Source organism: Hordeum vulgare, chromosome 4H, assembly GCF_904849725.1.
Source record: "Hordeum vulgare subsp. vulgare chromosome 4H, MorexV3_pseudomolecules_assembly, whole genome shotgun sequence".
NCBI classification, from domain to species: Eukaryota; Viridiplantae; Streptophyta; class Magnoliopsida; order Poales; family Poaceae; genus Hordeum; species Hordeum vulgare.
The window spans coordinates 467810029-467833347 of NC_058521.1; positions in this window are offsets into that span (position 1 = coordinate 467810029).

Genomic DNA, 23319 nt, shown 5'->3' on the forward strand with positions numbered 1-23319 from the left:
GATAGTACTTTTATTAGAGAGGTTAGTCCATATAACATCAAGTATAATCATGTTCTGCAATACCATTTTTATATAATCATAATCTAACATTAACCATTGTATTCTATCACAATTATATGGCTCCCAAGTCATTGGGGCTCAACAAGAATTCAAAACATAAGCACACAAAGCAATTATAACAGCAATTTATGAAAAACGGGACAATCTGGAAATATGCAGATGAAACGTATACTTCTGTAACTCAAAAAATTCTGAAAATGTAGGAAGTGGTAAAAACATTGTACAACAGTACTATGTAAAAACTTCAGATTTTTTTGATATTCCAGTAAAATATTAAAAATGCAACACGACACCCAAAGTTTCTATTTTTGCACATCACATATCAAACAAGCAACTTAAACATCCTAAAGGTAAATCTTCGCCCATTATTTTTATAATACATTGGATTTACACAAGGGGATAATTTTTTGCTAAAAAGTTTTTGTAATCAAGATTCACAAAGTTTCCATGGGCATCAACAAAGTTCAATGCTAGCCCCCACTTCAATAGTGCTCGTCCTTCTCACTTTCACTTTTCTTTTTGAAAAAAATTTAGGTTCCCCACATTATTTTTTTGTTTTAAATTATTTTAATATCACACAAAAGATATAAATGACTCTCTAAAACTTCCTGGATGTCTCCCTGGCAGCGCTTTCTTTAAAGCCATTAAGCTAGGCATATAGTGCTTAAGTAACTGATCCACCTCGATCCCAAGTTATATCAAAGTCAATTTTAATTAACAACGATTTGTAATTAAATAGTGAGCACAAAGTGATATATATCATTAGAAACAAAATCCAACTCTCTTCCTATGCATTGACATGTCATAAAAGAACAATTCATTCACACAAACTAAAGTTCGATACATAGCATAAGTAGTTTCTTGCAATTTATCGTATTGGAAACATAGAGAGGTGAGATTCGGTTCCTCTCTCATAATAATTGCAAGTAGGAGCAGCAAGCACATGCATATTATATCCATCAACATCATCATGTGAAGTGTTAAGATGCAATCCATCAATATAACCCTTAATAATTGCAAACCTCTCCGATATGGTGTAGTTGGGAGAATTCAAAAAGATAATAGGACTATCATGTGTGGGTGCAATAGCAACAATTTCATGCTTAACATAAGGAACTATAGCAAGTTCATCTTCATAAGCATAATTCATATTGGCATCATGGACACAAGCATAGCAAGTATCAAGTTTATCAGAAAGGGATATTTCAAATTAATCCAAAGGATCATAGCAATCATCATAGCATTCATCCTTCGGTATGTGCAAAGGGAAATTAAACAATGTATGAGTTGAAGAGTTACTGCCATTAGAAGCTGGGCACGAGTAGCAAATCCGCTCTTCCTCTATTTGTACTTTGCTATCCTCCTCATCTTTTTCATATAATGAGCTCACAGATTCAACAATTTCTTCTTTCAACGGATGCACTAGAGCTATAAGTGTATGAAAGCTTGACCAAAGCTAAGTGGGTGTGCATCCAACTTGCTTGCTCATGAAGACCTCGGGCATTTGAGGACGCCCGTCATCGGAAAATACAAGCCAAGTTCTATAATGAAAAATTCCCACTACCATATTTAAGTGCCAAAAAAAGAGACTCCCTATACGAAAAACATGGTGCCACTTTGAGGCACAAGTGTGGTAAAGGATAGTAGCAAAGTCCCTTCTCTCTTTTTCTCTCATTTATTTGTTTTTCTTTCATGGTGGGCTTTTTTTCCCTGCTGCATTTCTTTATGGTGGGCTCATTGGGACTCCCCCATATATATTTCCTCACTAGGACAATGCTCTAATAATGATGATCATCACACTTTTATTTACTTACAACTCAATATGAAATGTTGCCAAAAGTATATGAAAGTTTTAGAATATGGACATGTAGCAATCAAAAATTATAGATACGATGGATACGTATCATTCAACAGAGTGAGTTGAATTTTCAATCTCTCAATCTCCTCGGCTTGCTGGGGTATTTGGCTTCTAGCGCATTGGCGTCATTCACCCCTTGGTTCACCACATGTTGGTTTGCTTGGCCCCATGACTTCGTGTAAATCAAATCCTTGCGATCCTTCTTAAGATCTCTCTCAAGATGACCTAGGTATTCTCGTGCTACATGGAATTATGTCATCAGGCTATCTCCTAAAATCCAATGGTGCTAATAATATATGCTAGACAAGCACTTACTATGCGCCTCCCTGGTGAGCTTCTTCACCTACTCCATATTGGCCAAGGCGACATCTAACTTCACCTTTGTTTGGGTGAGCACCTCGAACTATTGACCATTCTTTGCCTGATCTTCCCATCACACATGACTGGTGCTATTAGGAATTCAAGCCTTGCAACGACCACATTTCTCCCATATCAAGCCTTAGGAGATACTACCAACTTGGTAGTCATGTTTGCCTTCATGCAAATAAAGAAATACACAAAGAAATCAAATGAACGTGAGCTTGGGTGAAGCCTCACCTATATACCTCCCGATAAGACGTCCAACGACTAATCAAAAGCGCCACAGATCACCCCAAGGTATGCATCCACCACATTGAGGGCATTGAACTCCCGATCAAAGAAGGTCAGATTCCTTAAAGAAGCATTTCGCCGCTGATAACTCGCAGCACATTGATACGTCTCCATAGTATCTACTTTTCCTAATGCTTTTTCTCTTGTTTTGGACAATAATTTCCATGATTTGAATGAAACTAACCCGGACTGACGCTTCTTTCAGCAGAACTACCATGGTGTTGTTTTTGTGCAGAAATAAAAGTTCTCGGAATTGCATGAAACTTTCTTGAGATTTTTATGGAATGAAAGAAAAATACCAGAACCAAGACCCACTGGAGGGGATGCCCCATGTGCCCACTAGGCACCCGGGCACGCCACCCCCTCCTGGCGTGGCCTGGTAGCTAGTGGGGCCATCGAGGCTCGGCTTACCCTAACTCCGGCCCTATAAAATCCTATTTTTGGAGAAAAAACAGGACATGAAGATTCATCGCATTTCATGATACGGAGCCGCCGCCACCTCTTTTTATTCGTTGGGAGGCGAGATCTAGAATCTGTTTGGGGCTCCGGAGAGGGGAATCTTTGGTCTTCGTCATCACCAACCCTCCTTCATCGCCAATTCCATGATGCTCCCCACGGAGAGTCAGTAATTCCTTCGTAGGCTTGCTGGTCGGTGAGGAGTTGGATGAGATTCATCATCTAATCGAGTTAATTTTGTTAGGGCTTGATCCCAAGTATCCACTATGTTCGGAGATTGATGTTACTATGACTTTGCCATGCTTAATGCTTTTCACTCGGGCCCGAGTGTCATGATTCCAGATATGAACCATTTATGTTTTCACACTTATATCTATGTTCGTGATATAGTCTTGCAAGTTATATGCACCTACTACATGCTAGGATCTGCATACGCCGAAGTGACAATAATTGGGATTCTTTCCGATGATTATCGTAGTATGTTGAGTTCATGTATTCACTATGTGTTAATGCTTTGTTCCGATTCTCTATTAAAAGGAGGCCTTAATATCCCTTAGTTTCCTATCGACCCCGCTGCCACGGGAGGGTAGGACAAAATATTTCATGCAAGTTCTTTTCCATAAGCACGTATGCTTATTTACGGAATACATGCCTACAGTATACCGATGAACGGGAGCTAGTTCTGTGTCACCTTATGTTATGACTGGTACAGGATGAATATCGTCCAACAATATCACCGATCCAGTGCCTACGAGCACATATTGTTCTTGCTAAGTTACTATTGTTGCTACTACTGTTACAATTGCTACAAAATTGCTATCGCTGTTACCGTTATTGCTGCTACTGTTACCATTGCTATTAAAAGTATCATATTATTGTGCTACTAATCAGCGTGATACAAATACTAAATCTCCAAGTATGGTTAAATTGACAACTCAGCTGCTAATAGCTGCAAATATTCTTTGGCTCCCCTTGTGTCGAATCTATAAATTTGGGTTGAATACTCTACCCTCAAAAACTATTGTGATCCCATATACTTGTGGGTTATCATAAATTGGATCTCAGAAGGTGTTGTCGAACTAGTCAACAAGTCCTAGGGCTGGAGAACTTTGAAAGTAATTCCCATAGTAGGGCATGCCTCTGCTTCCCTATGCGAGGTTGTCATTTGCTCGTCCCTCACACTCACTTCTATGGAAGAAGGCGGGGGTTGCATGTGAATAATCAAAGGGGTCAAGGCCTCACACAGTACCTTTGAACACGTGTAGTAATTAAGAAGTTACGTGGTAATTGAGGGGGCACTTTTGCCTTCCCCCATGACCTCGACCTGTGCATCTAGCACCTCCCGCAGGGACCTCCCTTGAAGAGCCGCCTCTCCACATTGACATTTGTAGTGTCGCCCCTTTGGAGGAGGAGTCAGGCGACTAGGGCTAGAGGGCGAGGAACTCACTTTCTATTAGAGGAAGGGAGTTTCACTGATGGAGCTGGCCTCGTTCCAAGAACATGTCAGGCAATGGCCACCCTTGAGCCATCAAGGCTCTCCAAGAAAAATTTCCGCCCTTCATAGATAAGGGCTAGGTCCTCATCCTCGTTAAAGAGAGGATCCTTGATACGTACATATTGCATCATGTTTTGTTACTGTTATTTAGAGTGTTTTTATGCGTTATACCACTTTATGGAGTAATTCTAATGCCTTTTATTTCTTAATATGCAAGGTTTACACCAGAGGGAGAATGTCGGCAGATGGAATTCTGGACCTAAAAAAGCTATGTCACAAATACCTATTCCGCACGTCTCCAAATGGGTTGAAACTTCATGAGTATTTTTTATGGAATATATAAGAAATCTTGAAGGAAAGAAGTACTAGAGGGTTGTTGCCACGTGCCCACTAGGAACCAGAGCGCACCAGCCCCCCCCCTAGCATGGCCTGGTGGCTAGTGGGCCACCCAGCCCACCTCTAGCAACCATCTTCTTGTATATAGTATCTTTTGACCTGGAACAAATTAGGAGAGGACTTTCAAGACAAAGAGACACCGTCTCAATGCAGAACCTGGGCAGGAGCACTTTTGCCCTCCGGCGGAGCGATTCCGCTGGAGGAACTTCCCTTCCGGAGGGGAAATCGAGGCCATCGTCACCACCAACAACCCTCTCATCTTGGGGAGTCCAATCTTCATCAACATGTTCATCATCATCGTCTCCTCTCAAAACCCTAGTTCATCTCTTGTGCTCAATATTGTACCGGAACCTCAGATTGGTACCTCGGATGTGACTAGCAGTGTTGATTACATCTTGTAGTTGATGCTTTAAGGTTTATTTGGTGGAAGATCATATGTTCAGATCCAATATTCTATTTAATACCTCTCTAGTCATGAGAATGTTTATCACTTGTGGTTAGTTACTTTTGTTCTTGAGGCCACCAGAGAAGTCATGTTGCAAGTAGTCATGTGAAGTTGGTATTCGTTTGATATTTTGATGACATGAATGTTGTGATTCCCTTAGTGGTGTTATGTGAACGTCGACTACATAATACTTCACCATCTTTGGGCCTACGGGAATGCATTGTGGAGTAGTAATTAGATGGTGGGTTGCGAGAGTGACATAAACTTAAACCCCAGTTTATGTGCTACTCCGTAAGGGGCTGATTTGGATCCCTATGTTTAATTATATGGTTAGAATTTATTCTTAGTACGTTTCTCATAGTTGTGGATGCTTGTCGGGGGTGGTTAATCATAAGTGGGAAGCTTGTTCAAGTAAGAACAACACCCAAGCACCGGTCTATCCACATATCAAATTATCAAAATACCGACCGCGAATTAACCCGACATGACGAAAGTGACTAGATGAAATTCCCGTGTGCCCACAAGAACACTTTGCCTATTATAAGAAACTGTTTCGGAATGTACTTTGCCACAAAAGGATTGGGATACCTTTCTTCACCTATTTTTACTATTGCTACTCGTTACTTATGGCAATTATCTTGCTATCAAACAACTTGTTACCGCTATTTTAGTGCTTGCAAAAATTACCTGGATGAAAACCGCTTGTCATTTCCATTTGCTCCTCGTTGGGTTCGACACTGTTACTTATCGAAAGGACTAAGTTTGATAACTTATACTTGTGGGTCATCAAGACCCTTTTTCTGGCACCATTATCGGGGAGTGAAGCGCCTTTGGTGAGCGGAATTTGGTAAGGAAAAATTTATATCACGTGCTGAAATTTACTGTTACTTGTCACTATGGAAAGTAATCCGAGGGGTTTGTTCGGGGTATCTTCTCCTAGACCGGAAACACCAAGAGTTGTCCCTCAACCTGCTGAACCTATTGAAAATGTTGACTATGAAATTCCTTCGGGTATGATACAGAAACTATTACCTAAGCCTTATGCAGGATATGGAACAAAACATCCCGATATGCACCTAATCTATGTGTATGAAGTTTGTGGATTACTTAAGCTTTCAGGTTTATCCGGAGATGAAGTGAAGAAGAAGGTTTTCCCTTTATTTTTGGGGGGAAAGCATTGACATGGTATAGGATATGTGATGATGCAGGATCTTGGAACTGGAATCGATTGCAATTGGAGTTTCACCAAAAAAATTATCCTATGCATCTTGTTCATCGTGATCAGAATTTTATCTATATATTTTTGGCCTCGTGAAGGAGAAAGTATCGCTCTATCTTGGGGGAGGCCGAAGTCAATGTTATATTCATGTCCCAATCATGAGCTCCTGAGGGAAATTATTATTCGGAATTTTTATATTTGACTTTCTTGTAATGATCAAACCATGCTCGATACTTCTTGTTCTAGTTCCTTTATGAAGAAGACTATTAAATTCATGTGGGATATTTTGGGAAGAATTAAATGCAACTCTGAAGATTGGAAATTCAACAAAGGTAAAGAGTCAGGTATAAAACTTAAGTTTGATTGTGTTCAATCTTTTATGAATACCGATGCTTTCAATGATTTTAGCACCAAATATGGACCTGACTATGAGATAGTAGCCTAATTTTGTGAAATCTTTGCTCCTCCTATTGATCTCCCTAAAGAGAAATGGTTTAAATATCATCCACCTCTTAAATAAAAAGTTGAGGAAACAATTAAAGTTGACGAGGAAACTATCATTTACAATGTTGACCCAGTTGTCCCTACTGCTTATATTTAGCAACCACCTTTCCCTGTTAAGATAAAGGAACATGCTAAAGCTTGAACCATCGTTAACAAAAGTTATGTTAGAACAACCAAATCCTCTGAGCAAATCAAGGTAGAACCTAGTATTAATATGGTTAAGGATCTCTTGGTCGATAATATTGATGGGCATGTTATTTATTTATGTGATGAAACTGCTAGATTTTCCAAACCTCATACTAAAGATAAGAATAGACCTATTTTTGGCATGCGTTTCGTCTGAGTCAAAATATGAGATCATTGTTATCATGGTTTATGTGATATGGGTGCTAGTGTTAGTGCTATTCCTTTTACCCTACATAAATAAATTATGCTAGAGATAGCACCATCTAAATAGTAGAAATAGATATCAGTATTAAACTTGCTAATAGAGACACCATCACACCACTTGGGATTATTAGAGATGTTGAAGTCATGTATGGAATAGTAAAATACCCTACTGATTTTCTAGGACTTGGCTCACCACAAGATGATTGTTTACCATAATATTTGGTAGACCCTTCTTGAACACTGTCAATGCTTAAATAGATTGCACAAGGGAAACTATCACTGTTAATTTCGGTGGTATGTCTCATGAGTTTCATTTCTCCAAGTTTAGTAAGCAACCCCATGATAAAGAATTACCTAGTAAAGATGAAGTAATTGGTCTTGCTTCTATTGCCATTCCTCCTACTGACCCATTAGAACAATATTTGCTAGACCATGAAAATGATATGCATATGCGTGAAAGAAATGAACTAGATAATATGTTCTTTGAGCAAAGTCCTATCCTTAAACACAACTTGCCTATTGAAATTCTAGGAGGTCCTCCTCCACTGAAGGGTGATCCCGTGTTTGAATTAAAGCAATTACCTGACATTTTGTAATATGCTTATCTTGATGAAAAGAAGATATATCATGTTATTATCAGTGCTAACCTTACAGAGCATGAAGAATAAAGTTTGTTAAAAACTTGAAGGAAGCACCGAGCTGCTATTGGGTATACTCTTGATGATCTTAAGGGAATTAGTCCCACTCTTTGTCAACACAAGACTAATATGGAACCAGATGCTAAACCCATTGTTGATCACCAACGGAGACTGAATCCCAAAATGAAAGAATTTGTAAATAAATGAAATATTAAAGCTTCCGGAAGCAGGTATAATTTATACCATGGCTGATAGTAGATGGGTAAGTCCCGTTCATTGTGTTCCTAAGAAAGGAGGTATTACTGTTGTTCCTAATGATAAAAATGAACTCATTCCACAAAGAATTGTGACTAGCTATACAATGGTAATTTATTTCAGATAATTAAACAATGCTACTAGAAAATATAATTATACTTTACCTTTCATATACCAAATGCTAGAAATATTATCAAAGCACACGCATTTTTTCTTTCTAGATGGTTATTCTTGGTTTTTTCAAATATCTGTGTCACAAATTGATCAAGACAAAACCATCTTTACTTGCGCTTTTGCAAACTGTGCTTATAGACGTATGGCTTTTGGATTATGCAATGCACCTGCTACCTTTCAAAGATGTATGACTGCTATATTCTCTGATTTTTGTGAAAAGATTGTTGAGGTTTTCATGGATGATTTTTCCATTTATGTAACTTCTTTTCATGATTGCTTAAGCAACCTTGATCGAGTTTTGGAGAGATGTGAGCAAACTAACCTTGTCTTGAAATGGAATAAGTGCCACTTTATGGTAAATGAAGGAATTGTCTTGGGTCATAAAATTTCCGAATGAGGTAATGAGGTGGATAAGGCTAAAGTTAATGCAATTGAGAAGATGCCTTGTCCTAAAGATATTAAAGGCATTTATAGTTTCCTTGGTCATGTTGGTTTATATAGGAGTTTATTAAAGACTTCTATAAAATTTCTAGGCCTCTTACTAATTTATTACAAAAGGATGTTCCTTTTGTTTTTTACAATGATTGTGTAAAAGCCTTTGAAACACTTAAGAAAGCCTTAACTACTGCACCTATTGTTCAACCACCTGATTGGAACTTGCCTTTTAAAAATTTATGTGATGCTGGTGATTATGCTGTTGGTGATCTTCTAGGGCGAAGAGTTGATAAGAAATTAAATGTTATCCATTTTGCTAGTAAAACTCTAGACAGTGCCCAGAGAAATTATGCTACCACTGAAAAGGAATTCTTAGCACTTGTATTTGCTTGTGATAAATTCTGATCCTACATTGTTGATTCTATAGTAATTGTTCACACTAATCATGTTGCTATTAAATATCTTATGGAAAAGAAAGATGCTAAATCTAGACTTATTAGGTGGGTTCTTTTGCTACAAGAATTTGATTTGCCTATCATTGATAGCAAAGGAGCTGAGAACCCTGTAGCTGATAACTTGTCTAGGTTAGAAAATGTTCTTGGTGACCCACTACCTATTGATGATAGCTTTCCTGAAGAACAACTAGTTATGGTAAATGTTTCTCATAACACACCGTGGTTTGTTGATTATGCTAATTACATTGTTCCTAAATACATACCACCTAGTTTCACCTATGAGAAAAAAAATCTTCTTTGATCTGAGACATTACTTTTGGGATGACCCACGACTTTATAAAGAGGGAGTAGATGGTATTATTAGACGTTGTATACCTGAGCATGAACACGAACAAATCCTTTAGGAATGTCACTCCGAGGCTTATGGGGGGCACCATGCGGGAGATAGAACTGCACACAAGGTATTACAGTCAGCATTTAATTGACCTACTATTTTCAAAGATGCTCGTAAGTTTGTCCTCTCTTTTGATGAATGTCAAGAAATTCCTATGAATTATTCACTTATTATTGAACAATTTGATGTTTGAGGATTTAACTATATGGGACCTTTTCCTTCTTCTAATTGGTATACACATATTTTGGTTGATGTTGATTATGTCACTAAATGGGTAGAAGCTATTCCAACCAATAGTTCTAATCATAACACCTCTATTAAAATTCTTACGGAAGTCATTTTCCCACGTTTTGGAGTTCCTAGATACTTAATGACCGATGGTGGTTCACATTTTATTCATGGTGCTTCTCATAAGTTGGTTGCTAGATATGATGTTAACCATAGAATTGCATCTCCCTATCATCCTCAATCTATTGGTCAAGTTGAATTAACCAATAGAGAAATAAAATTAATATTGCAAAAGACTATCAATAGGTCCCAGAATAATTGGTCTAAGAAATTGGACGATGCATTGTGGGCCTACACAACAAACTTACAAAAATCAAATGGGTATGCCTCCTTATAAAATGGTTTATGGAAAAGCATGTCATTTACCTATTAAGTTAGAACATAAAACTTATTGGGCAATTAAAGGACTCAACTATGATTTCAAAATTGTTGGTGAAAAGAGGTTACTTGATATTAACTCATTATATGAATGGAGAAATCAAGCTTGTGAAAATGCCAAACTATTCAAATAAAAAGTTAAAAGATGGCATGAAAAAAGAATCCAAAAGCACGAATTCAAAGTCGGTGAATATGTTCTATTGTACAATTCTCGTCTTATATTTTTTACAGGAAAACTTCTCTCCAAACGGGAAGGATGATATATCATCGAAGAAGTTTATCGGTCTGGAGCCATTAAGATCAATAATCCCGAAGGCAATAACCCAAAGGTGGTCAATGGACAAAGAATAAAGCACTATATTTTAGGTACACTTATTAAAGTTGAAACAAATATTATTCAAACCATGACACCAAAGGAACACATAAAGGAGACCTTCAAGAACAGTCTAGAACCCTTAAAAGGAATATATATGTGATATGGTAAGTAAACGGGCTCCGAAAAATCCGCAAACAAAAATTCTGTTAGTTTTGGAATATTAGGAAAGTTTGGAAATTTATTAACACACGGGAAGGCAACCTAGGTGCCCACTAGGCACTAGGGCATGTTAGCCCTCGTGGCGCGTCCTGGTAGGTAGTGGCCCCCACGGGCACCTTCTCGGCTCCGTTTTCTTGTAGGACAAGTATTTCCCTATATAAAAAATCTTCATATATACCTCCCGATGATTTGACCCTAGTATCACGGAGAAATCCTCTGTTGTTGCTTCATGTTGTTTTTCTGACAGTTCTAGATCACTTTGGCCTCATCAAGCTCCTCCAAGGACAACTTCTTCGAGAGGGGCATCAACCCCTACTTGTCAGAGGTGGTGAAGCACCTTCAGACCATTGAGATGCGTCAGGGGGTGCTCCACATCTGGGATGTTCAAGGGCCCAAGAAGACGGGAACCGTGGAGGCCAGGCTTGAGGCGGTGGAGCAGGAGATCTTCAGATGCCAAGGCATGGTGGAGCGTGGACCCAATGCCAACCAACTAATGATCACGGAATTCACCCATGATCAAAAGGTGGGTGGAAGGTCCTTGAAGCATATCATCTTTGCCCTCAATGAGCAAATCAATTTTCTGCAAGGACAAATTTTCAATCTTCAAAACCAAATCTTTGAGTATGAAGCACGGTTTGAAGGTACGAGTTTAGTTGCCAATTGCAGGACTCTGGAGACTTGTGCCTCCTCTTATAATGGTGAGCCACTGCCACGGAAACCGGAGGACAAGTTTTCTTCTACTTCATCAAACACACCACCACCACCTTCATCTTCATCACAAAATAAGGAGACTTGAGTACACGGTTATGGGCACTCACCTAGGCTTGTGCCAAGCTTGGGGGAGGTGCGTCGGGATTGTATCACCATCACTCTTATTATCTTCATCCATATTACTTTGATCTTTATTTATTTCTTGATTTAGTCAAATAAAAGTTTAGTTCGATCAATCTTTTTGAGTGCTAGTTTCGTGATCTATCTATCTATCTATCTATCTAACTATGTAATAGACTGAGAGTTATATAATAAAGTTAGTTTGAGTTTTTGCTTCTTTACCTTCTTGTTGTAATCTAAATAAAGGAAAATGATGAAAAAGATCGTATGCTAATCTTATAGTAAGTATTGACATCACATAAGGAAAAGTATAAGTGGTTAAATTTGTTGAAGGTTGACAAACATAGCATTGGTCGGTGATGCAACACATGAAAGAATTAATAAGGGAAGAGAAGATTTACATGAAAATACACTATCACTCACATCTTTTATGATTGTGAGCCCCCATCAATTATAATATGCCAAAACTATTGACGTTGGATAAGGAAGACAACGTAAATATTTATGTTTGTTCACATTCACATAGAAGTTATATTATTATAGATCCTCTAACATGTGGTGCTTGCCCAATATGTTTGCTAGCCAAAACTCCGCACTAAGTAGAGATACTACTTGTGAATCCAAAACCTTAAACCCAAATCCATGTTTTAAGAGTCCACCATACCTACCTATGGATTGAGTAAGATCCTTCAAGTAAGTTGTCATCGGTGCAAAGGAAATAAAAATCTCGTCTAAACATGTTCAGTCATTTAGTGTAAGGGAAATTAAGCGTTGTACGAATTTGTGATGGCAACAATAAAATCGATAAACCGCATAATAAAGGCTGCCATCATAAGGGGAAATATAGCATAACGTTCCTTTGCACTAAGGGATTTGGCATACAACCAAAAAGCGCATGAAAACCTATTCTTCCCTCTGCAAAGGGCCCATCTTTTACTTTTTTGTATTTACTTTTATGCAAGAGTCAAAGTATTCTTCTCTACTCCCCTTTTATCTTCTCATTGGCAAGCATCATGTGGCGGGGAAAGATCTAGACATATATAGCCAGTTGAATGTGGGTGATCATGAGTTATTATTGTTGACATCACCCTTGAGGTGAATACGTTGGGAGGCGACACTTTAAGGCCCTATCTTTCTATGTGTCCGGTTGAAACCTTTTGCTCATATGTATGCGGTGAGTGTTAGCAATCATAGAAGACTAAATGATGATTGAGTATGTAGACTTGCTTAAAAGCTCCGATGTGGCCCTTCTTGAAAATGTGATGAATTGTGTTGCAAAGTTGAATGAAAACATAGTTTGTTAGTTTTCAATAGACTTTATGCTTCATACTGCGATGTTGTGATGAATTGTTACTTGTTTATAAGAAGCCTTTATGATGAAAATGTTGTGATGAAGTATTTTATAAAGTTTTATTGTTGTAATAATAATGAGCCTGATGCTACTATGTTCGTATTTTGTTTTTATCCACACCTCTCTCTCAAAGCATGTGGTCATGATTTTCGTTATCGGTTTTTGCTTGAGGACAAGCGAGGTCTGAGCTTGGGGGAGATGATACGTCCATTTTGCATCATGTTTTTCTACTGTCATTTATAGTGTTTTATGCATTATACCACTTTATGGAGTAATTCTAATCCCTTTTCTCTCATAATATGCAATATTTACACCAAGAGGGAGAATGTCGGTAGATGGAATTGTAGACCTAAAAAAGCTACGTGAGAGATACCTATTATGTACATCTCCAAATGGGTTGAAACTTCATAAGGATTTTTTATGGAATATATAGGAAAACTTGAGGAAAGAAGTAACAAAGGAGGCTCCGAGCTGCCCACTAGGCACCAGGGCGCGCGAGCCCCCCCCCCTAGCGCGACCTGGTGGCTAGTGGGACACCCAACCCACCTATGGCAACCATCTTCTGGTATATACTCTCTTTTGACCTGGAAAAAAAATCAGGAGAGGACTTTCAGGACGAAGGGCCACCTCGAGGCGGAACCTGAGCAGGAGTACTTTTGCCATCCGGTGTAGCGATTCCACGAGAAGATCTTCCCTCTCAAAGGGGGAAATCGAGGCCATCGTCACAACCACCAACCCTCTCATCTTGGGGAGGCAAATCTTCATCAACATCTTCATCAGCACCATCTCCTCTCAAAACCCTAGTTAATCTCTTGTGCTCAATCTTGTACAGGAACCTCAAATTGGTACCTCGGTGTGACTAGTAGTGTTGACTACGTCTTGTAGTTGATGCTTGTTAACCCACAAGTATAGGGGATCACAACAGTTTTCGAGGGTAGAGTATTCAACCCAAATTTATTGATTCGACACAAGGGGAAGCCAAAGAATATTCTCAAGTATTAGTAGTTGATTTGTCAATTCAACCACACCTGAAAGATTTAGTATCTGCAGCAAAGTATCAGTAGCAAAGTAGTGTGATAGCAGCAGTAGCAATAGTAACAAGTAGCAGCACTGACAGCAATAGCAACAGAGTAACAGTAGCAGCAGTGACAGCAGTAGCGGCAAAGTAACGAAGCGAGGACCAGTAGTAAAAGACTCGTAGGTATTGGATCGGTGATGGATGATTACGCCGGATGCTATTCATCATGCAACAGTTATAACACAGAGAGATATGTAACTAGCTCCGGTTCGTCAATGTAATGTAGGCATGTATTCTGTATGTAGTCATACGTGCTTAGGGAAAAGAACTTGCATGACATCTATTGGCCATCCCTCCCGTGGCAGCAGGGTCCTAATGGAAACTACGGGATATTAAGGTTCTCCTTTTAATAAAGAACCGGACCAACGCTTTAACACTTAGCGAATACATGAACTCCTCATACTATGGTCATCTCCGGGAGTGGTTTCGGCTATTGTCACTCCGGGGTTGCCGGGTCATAACACATAGTAGGTGACTACAACTTGCAAGATAGGATCAAGGACACACATATATTGGCGACAACATGATAGGTTCAGATCAGAAATCATGGCACTCGGGCCCTAGTGATAAGCATTAAGCATGGCAAAGTAGTAGCAACATCAATCTCAGAACATAGTGGTTACTAGGGCTCAATCCCCGTCAAAACTAACTCGATTACATGATAGATCTCATCCAACCCATCATCGTCGAGCAAGCCTACAATGAGATTACTCACAAACGGTGAAGAGCATCATGGAATTGGCGATGAAGCAAGGTTGACGATGACGATGGCGACGATTTCCACTCTCCGGAGCCCAAAACAGACTCTAGATCTGCCCTCCAGATGAAGAACATGAGGTGGCGGCGCCTCCGTATCGTAAAACGTGATGAACTCTTCTCCTTGATTTTTCTCTGAGCAAGACGGACTAAATAGAGCTGAGATTGGAGGCGTTGGAGCATTGTGGGCCCCACAAGCCTGCCAGGCGCGGCAAGGGGGGCGCCTGGTGGGCTTGTGCGCTCCACCCTCAACTTCCTCCGCTGATTCTTGCGCCAGTATTTTTTATATATTCCACAAAAATTCTCCTAAATTTTCAGGTCATTCCGAGAACTTTTATTTCTGCGCAAAAACAACACCATGGCAATTCTGCTGAAAACAACGTTAGTCCGGGTTAGTTCCATTCAAATCATGCAAATTAGAGTCCAAACCAAGGGCAAAAGTGTTCAGAAAAGTAGATACGATGGAGATGTATCAACTCCCCCAAGCTTAAAGCCTTGCTTGTCCTCAAGCAATTCAGTTGCCAAACTGAAAGAGACAAAAGAAAAACTTTTACGAACTCTGTTTGATCTTGTTGTTGCAACTATGTCTAACTCATAAACAGAATTTCAGCAAGATCACATGCTAACCACATAAGCAAATGACATCTAGGTCTCACGGTAAACTCATATCAATGGCATAATTAACTAGCGAGAAAATAATAACAAGTCTCAAACGTCAACACTTCAATCAAAACAATCATGAAGCAGGACGAACAGATGGTATCTCGCTAGCTCTTTCTGAGACCGCAAAACATAAATGCAGAGCACCTTCAAAGACCAAGGGCTGACTAAACATTGTAATTCATGGCAAAGAAGATCCAGTCACAGTCGTACTCAATACAGTTAAAAGCACAACATAAAAATGACAGAGGTGCTCTCTAATTGGTGCTTTTTATGAGAAGAGGATGACTCAACAGGAACATAAATAGACAGGCCCTTCGCAGAGGGAAGCATTGATTTGCAGAGGTGCCAGAACTCAAGCTTTGAAAAAAGAGATAATAATTTGGGGTGGCATGCTTTCATTGTCAACGCAATGACCAAGAGTTTTCACCATCTTCCACGCTATACATGCTATAGGCGGTTCCCAAACAGAAAAGTAAAGTTTTGATTCCCCCACCACCGATCAATCACACTCCACGGCTAGCCGAATCCTCGGGTGTCGTCCATACCAACATCAATCCAGGGGGAGTTTTGTTTGCAATTATCTTTTTGATTTGAGCATGGAACTGGGAATTCCAATTACCGGCCCCTTTCTCGTGAATGATAGTGAATAAACACATATCGACGATAACACGCCTAGCATGGAAGATACTGATAGCCCCGTGTCACCACATGAGCAGTTCGGGCATGCAAAACAGATTATTTCTTGAAGGTTTAGAGAGTGGCACATACAAATTTACTTGGAACGGCAGGTAGATACCACATATAGGTAGGTATGGTGGACTCATGTGGAACAACTTTGGGTTTACGGAAGTGGATGCACAAGCAGTATTCCCGCTTAGTACAAGTGAAGGCTAGCAAAAGACTGGGAAGCGACCAACTAGAGAGAGACAACAGTCATCAAAATGCATTGAGATTAACTAACATTGAATGCAAGCATGAGCAGGACATAAATCACCATGAACATGAATATCATAGAGGCTATGTTGATTTTGTTTCAACTACATACGTGAACATGCGCCAAGTAAAGCCACTTGAATGATTCAAAGGAGGATACCATCCTGTCATACTACATCATAGTCATCTCAAAATTCATGTTGGCATCCAAGACAAACCATTATAAGCTCCTAGCTAATTAAGCATGGCATCAGAAACTATGATCTCTAAGTTGTCATTGCAAACATGTTTCTCTCAAAACAAAGCTGAATCAGGAACGATGAGCTAGTCATATTTACAAAATAAAATAGATCGAGTTCATACCAGCTTTTCCAGGCTCAGTCACTTCATCATATATCGTCATTATTGCCTTTCACTTGCATGACCGAATGATGTGAACAATAATAAGAGTGCTCGTGCATTGGACTAAGCTAGAATCTGCAGGCAAACACAAAGGAGAAGACAAAGTAATATGGTTCTTTAACAGATAAACAGGTATGCATGCGAGAGCCACTAAACATTGTAACCATGGTCTTCTAACTTGACCCAAAGAAAAAGAAAACTATTTACACGGGAAAGCTTCCAACAAGCAAAAGAAGAACAAGAAAATCTTTTTGGGTTTTCTAAAACTAGACAGACACACGGAAAGAAAACGAGAAAAACAAATAAACTAGCATGGATGATATAGTGGCAAAGTGTGAACACCGACTAACAAAGTGAAAGCGTAAGCAAGAATATAAAGTCGGTGAGAAACACGTACTCCCCCAAGCTTAGGCTTTTTTCCTAAGTTGGTCTACTCCCAAGGAGGGAAATAACCAGTGCCCGGGTACTCTAGAGTGGACTGAGGATTCCACTGTTGTGTGAGCTCCTCTGGCTCCCACTGATAGACTGGCGTCTGGTACTCGACTGGTGGCTCAGGCACGGGCACCTGTGGTTGGGCTAAGCCCCAATATGTGTAGATGTCTGAGGGCATAATAATGTACCTGCCTGCATGAAGATTGAACAAAGAAGGAGCAGGCAAAGTAATAGTCTCATGAGTACCCTGACTAAATACCAGGTTATAAATCATCCTTCTATTTATATCTCTATCAAGAAAGTCATGGCGAACCATGCTATCATAATCTAGATATCTCTCGGGAAGAAGAATCTCTTCTTCCTCGTCCAGTCTAATAGGTATCTCAAAGTGTCTAGCAAGACGAGTAGCATAGATTCCTCCATAGACAATGCCTTTAGAACGGTTCGTGTTCAACCGTTGAGCTACTATAGCGCCCAAGCTATAAGTTTTCCCATTATAAAGGGCTCACGCAAGACCGCAAGATCTGGGGAGCTAAGGGACCCAGCTTTCCCACGGCCAATCAAACATTTTCCCACGAATAATGAGAAGTACCGAAGCGCGGGAAAATGTATGCTAGCAGCTCTAGTGCAAGACACTCCTCTCTCCTCTCGTACATCAATTGTATCTATGAAAGCCTCCAAGTCCCGTGGACGAGGTTCATGAATATCCCCAACAAAAGGCAATTTGCAAACATTGCAAAAATCCTAGAGTGACATGCACTGGGGATATCATATAATTTGAACTCAACCATAGGAGGATTCTTCCTTGGATAGAAATTAAAGCTTTGCACGAAGATATTACTGAGGAGGAGGTATTGCGGACACTTATCTTCAACAAAGGCGGTAAGACCTGCGTTCTCCACCAAGTGATAAAAGTCCTCATAAAGTCCGGCGGCGCGTAAGAACACATCGCTTGGCCACTCGCAAGCTCGAACTTCTGCAACTCGGGGGACCGGATACTTGGGCTTCTTCTCACTTCCATCATCCTTGGGGTCACGGCTTGAAGAGCCTCTTAAGAACTTCCTCATCTTTTCCCTTTTCTATCTCTGAAAATTTCTGAAATTTTTAGTGACTCTAAGGAAAAGTGAACAAGGCTCAACAAAACTTATAGCAACTACTCCCACAAGTGCCTAGAGGCCATATTACGCATCAGAACTACTTGGGACCAGCTAAAATTAGCATACAAAGCTCAAGAACAGGGTCACCAAGGCAGCAAAAATACGCAAAGTATAAGGCACTAGGGCAAAAACTAATTGGACCAATGGAGGAGTCACTTACTAAGGAGCAATTTCCCCAAAACAGTTCAGAGAATGGTGCTTTGAGCATGGAGATCGAAAATCCCAGCAAGAAGAGCAAGAACACGGGTTTGAGCTGTGAAATGATTTTTTATGGAGGTAGGAGAAGCAGATGGGAGCTAGAATGAGTGTAGGGGGTGCACGTGGGCCCCACAAGCCTGGTAGGCGCGGCCAGGGGGGTGCCCGCGCATCCAGGGCTTGTGGCCCACTGGTGCAGCCCCTAGACTAGCTCTTCGTCTCAGTATTTTTCAAAAATTCCAGAAAAAATCATACTTGATTTTCAGGACGTTCGGAGAACTTTTATTTTCGGGGTACTTTTCTACAGGGCACTAAAACAGAAAGCAGGGAAAACTAAACTAAATCTATCATTTTTCTTCTAAGCAACCAAAGGTGAAAGCTTGGAACAGAGGTTTGTGACTCCTCGGTTCATCCATCTCATGGTCATCGAAAGAAATCCGTCAATGAGGTTGATCAAGTCTCCTTGACAAACTTTTACGAATCGCAAAAGAGAATGGAGAATTTTCGAATAGTCACTAGGTTACCTCAATGGGGATGTGTATCTCCCCAACAAGCAAATCATACTTCATCTTAACAGGAGGAATAGGGCATTCAAAACTCCCAATAAGAATCGATGAAGATTTTTCGATAGCATTGATGCAATGTACTCGATATTGTTTCTTTGGAAATTGCACCGTATGCTCATTACCGTTGACATGGAAAGTGACATTGCCTTTGTTGCAATCTATAACAGCCCTGCAGTGTTTAAAAAGGGTCTTCCAATGATGACCGCCATGGCATCGTCCTCGGGAATATCCAGAATAACAAAGGCTGTTAAGATAGTGACATTGGCAACCACACCAGGCACATCCTCGCAAATGCCGATAGGAAAAGTGATACATATCCAACATATCTATAATTTTTGATGGTTTCATGCTATTATCTTGTCAAACTTTGGATGTTTTGCATGCCTTTTATTTATTTTATGGGACTAACTTATTAACTCAGTGCATTGAGTAGAAAGAGAAGTTTTGATTGCTCTCAATTAGTTATGTTAGTAGGGTGTTGTGAATCTAGAGATACTTGTGTTGAAGTTAGTGATTCCAGTAGCATGCACATATGGTGAACCGCTATGTTAGGAAGTCGGAGTATAATTGATCTATTGATTGTCATCCTTTGTGTTGAGGTTGGGATCGCGCGATGGTTTACACCTACCAACCCTTCCCCTCGGAGTATGCGTTTAGCACTTTGTTTCGATTACTAATAAAAACTTTTGCAATAAGTATGTGAGTTCTTTATGACTAATGTTGAGTCCATGTTATAGATACACTTTCACCTTCCACCATTGCTAGCCTCTCTAGCGCCGCGCAACTCTCGCCGGTGCACAAACCCACCAAATTCCTTCCTCAAAACGGCCACCATACCTACCTACTATGGCATTTTCATAGCCATTCTGAGATATATTTCCATGCAACTCCCACCGTTCCGTCTCATGACTTGTGTCGTCACTCTCATATTGCCATTGCATGATCATACTAGATCGTTGCACATCCCGGTACACTGCCGGAGGTATTTCCTATGGACTCATCATCATTGTGATCTTTGAGCTTTGAGTAACTAAAAAGTGTGATGATCGTCATTATTAGAGCATTGTCCCATGTGAGGAAAAAAAGAGCCCAAAGAGCCCAAAAACCAAAAAAAGGGAGAAAAGAAAAAAAGAGGCCTAAGAGCCCAAATAAAAAAAAAGAAATGAGAGAAAAGAGAGAAGGGACAATGCTACTATCTTTTTCCACACTTGTGCTTCATGTTAGCACCATGTTCTTCACGATTGAGAGCTTCTTGCTTTGTCACTACCATATGCTAGTGGGAATCTTCGTTTTATAACTTGGCTTGTATATTCCAATGAAGGGCTTCCTCAAAATTTCCCTAGGTCTTCGTGAGCAAGCAAGTTGGATGCACACCCACTAGTTTTCCCTTGAGCTTTCACATACTTATAGCTCTAGTGCATCTCTTGTATGGCAATGCCTACTCATTCACATTGATATCTATTAATGGGCATCTCCATAGCCTATTGATACGCCGAGTCAATGTGACCATCTCCTCCTTTTTGTCTCACAACCACAACCACACTCTATTCCACCTATAGTGCTATATCCATGGCTCGCGCTCATGTATTGCGTGATAGTTATAAAAAGTTTGAGAAAGTAAGAGTGCAAAAACAATTACTTGGCCATTTCCAGGGTTGTGCATGATTTACATTAGTTGTGTGAGGATGATGGAGCATAGCCAGACTATATGATTTTGTTGGGATAACTTTCTTTGGCCTTGTTATTTTGAAAGTTCATGATTACTTTGCTAGTTTGCTTGAAGTATTACTGTTTTCATGTAAATAGCAAACTATTGTTTTGAATCTTACGAATCTGAACATTCATGCCACGTGAAAGAAGTTGCAAAGGACAACTATGCTAGGTAGCATTCCACATCAAAAAAATCATTCTTTATCACTTCCCTACTCGAGGACGAGCAGGAGTTAAGCTTGGGGATGCTTGATACGTCTGCAACGTATCTATAATTTTTTATGGTTTCATGCTATTATCTTATCAAACTTTGGATGTTGTGCATGCCTTTTATTTATTTGTGGGACTAACTTATTAACTCTGTGCCAAGTGCCAGTTCCAATTTTTTCCATGTTTTTGACCCCTTTCAGAGGAGATTTTGAAACGGAGTCCAAATGGAAGAAAATCCCCGAAAAGATTTTTTCTGGAACGGAAGAAGATCGGAGAGCTTGGGGCCAAGCCAGAAGAGCCCCAGGGGCCCCACAAGCCCCCACCCCGCGGTAAGGGAGGCCGCGCCATCCAGGCTTGTGGGCCCCCTGGAGGTCCCCTGACCTAGATCTTGCGCCTAAAATTCCCAAATATTCCCAAAAAAATCAGAGGACGATCGCAATTACTTTTCCGCCGCCGCAAGCTTCTGTCTCCGCAAGATCCCATCTGGGGCACGTCCTGGTGCCCTGCCGGAGGGGAGATTCGGACACGGAGGGCTTCTTCATCAACACCATGACCTCTCCGATGATGCGTGAGTAGTTCACCATAGACCTACGGGTGCATAGCTAGTAACTAGATGGTTTCTTCTCTCACTTGGATCTTCAATACAAAGTTCTCCATGATCTTCATGGAGATCTATCCGATGTAATCTTCTTTTGTGGTGTGTTTGTCGAGATCCGATGAATTGTGGATTTATGATCAGATTATCTATGAATCTTATTTGAGTTTCTTCTGATCTCTCTTATGCATGATTTCATATCCTTGTAATTCTCTTCGAGTTGTGGGTTTTGTTTGGCCAACTAGATCTATGATTCTTGCAATGGGAGAAGTGCTTGGTTTTGGGTTCATACCGTGCGGTGACCTCACCCAGTGACAGAAGGGGTAGCGAGGCACATATCGTGTTGTTACCATCAAGGGTAAAAAGATGGGGATTTCATCATTGGTTTGAGATTATCCCTCTACATCATGTCATCTTGCTTAAAGCGTTACTCTGTTCGTCAGGAACTCAATACACTAGATGCATGCTGGATAGCGGTCGATGTGTGGAGTAATAGTAGTAGATGCAGAAAGTATCGGTCTACTTGTCTCGGACGTGATGCCTATATGCTAGATCATTGCCTTAGATATCGTCATGACTTTGCGCGGTTCTATCAATTGATCGACAGTAATTTGTTCAGCCACCGTAATACTTGCTATTTTGAGAGAAGCCTCTAGTGAACACTATGGCCCCCAGGGTCTACTCCACACCGTATTTTCAGCCTTACACTTTTTTACTTCGTTGCACTTTCCACCTTCAGATCTCACTTTGCAAACAATCTTGAAGGGATTGACAACCCCTTGAAGCATTCGGTGCAAGCTTGTTTGTGTTTGCGCAGGTACTCTGGACTTGACGAGACCCTCCTTTTGGATCTATACCTTGGTTCTCAAACTGAGGGAAATACTTACTGCTCCTGTGCTGCATCACCCTTTCCTCTTCAAGGTAAAAACCAACGCAATCCCAATCTCCGTCAACGTGTCAATTCTGGCGTTGTTGTTTGAGAAGTAGCAAAAAGCAGTTGATTTGTCGGCCATTTGTAGAGATATTTCAGTGGGTTTCAACTTATCCAGTTCAAGTCTACGATAAAGAGAGAGAGGCATAACACTAACACCGGCTCCAAGATCGCATAAAGCAGTTCTAACGTAGTTGCCTTTAATGGAGCAAGGTATAGTGGGCACTCCAGGGTCACCTAGTTTCTTAGGAATTCCACCCTTGAAGGTATAATTAGCGAGCATGGTGGAAATCTCAACCTCAGGTATCCTCCTCTTATTAGTCACAATATCTTTCATGTACTTAGCATACGGAGACATTTTGAGCATATCTGTCAAACGCATTTGCAGAAAGACAGGTCTGATCATTTCAACAAAGCACTCAAAATCCTCATCATCCTTTTTCTTCGATGGTTTGGGAGGAAAGGGCATGGGTTTCTGAACCC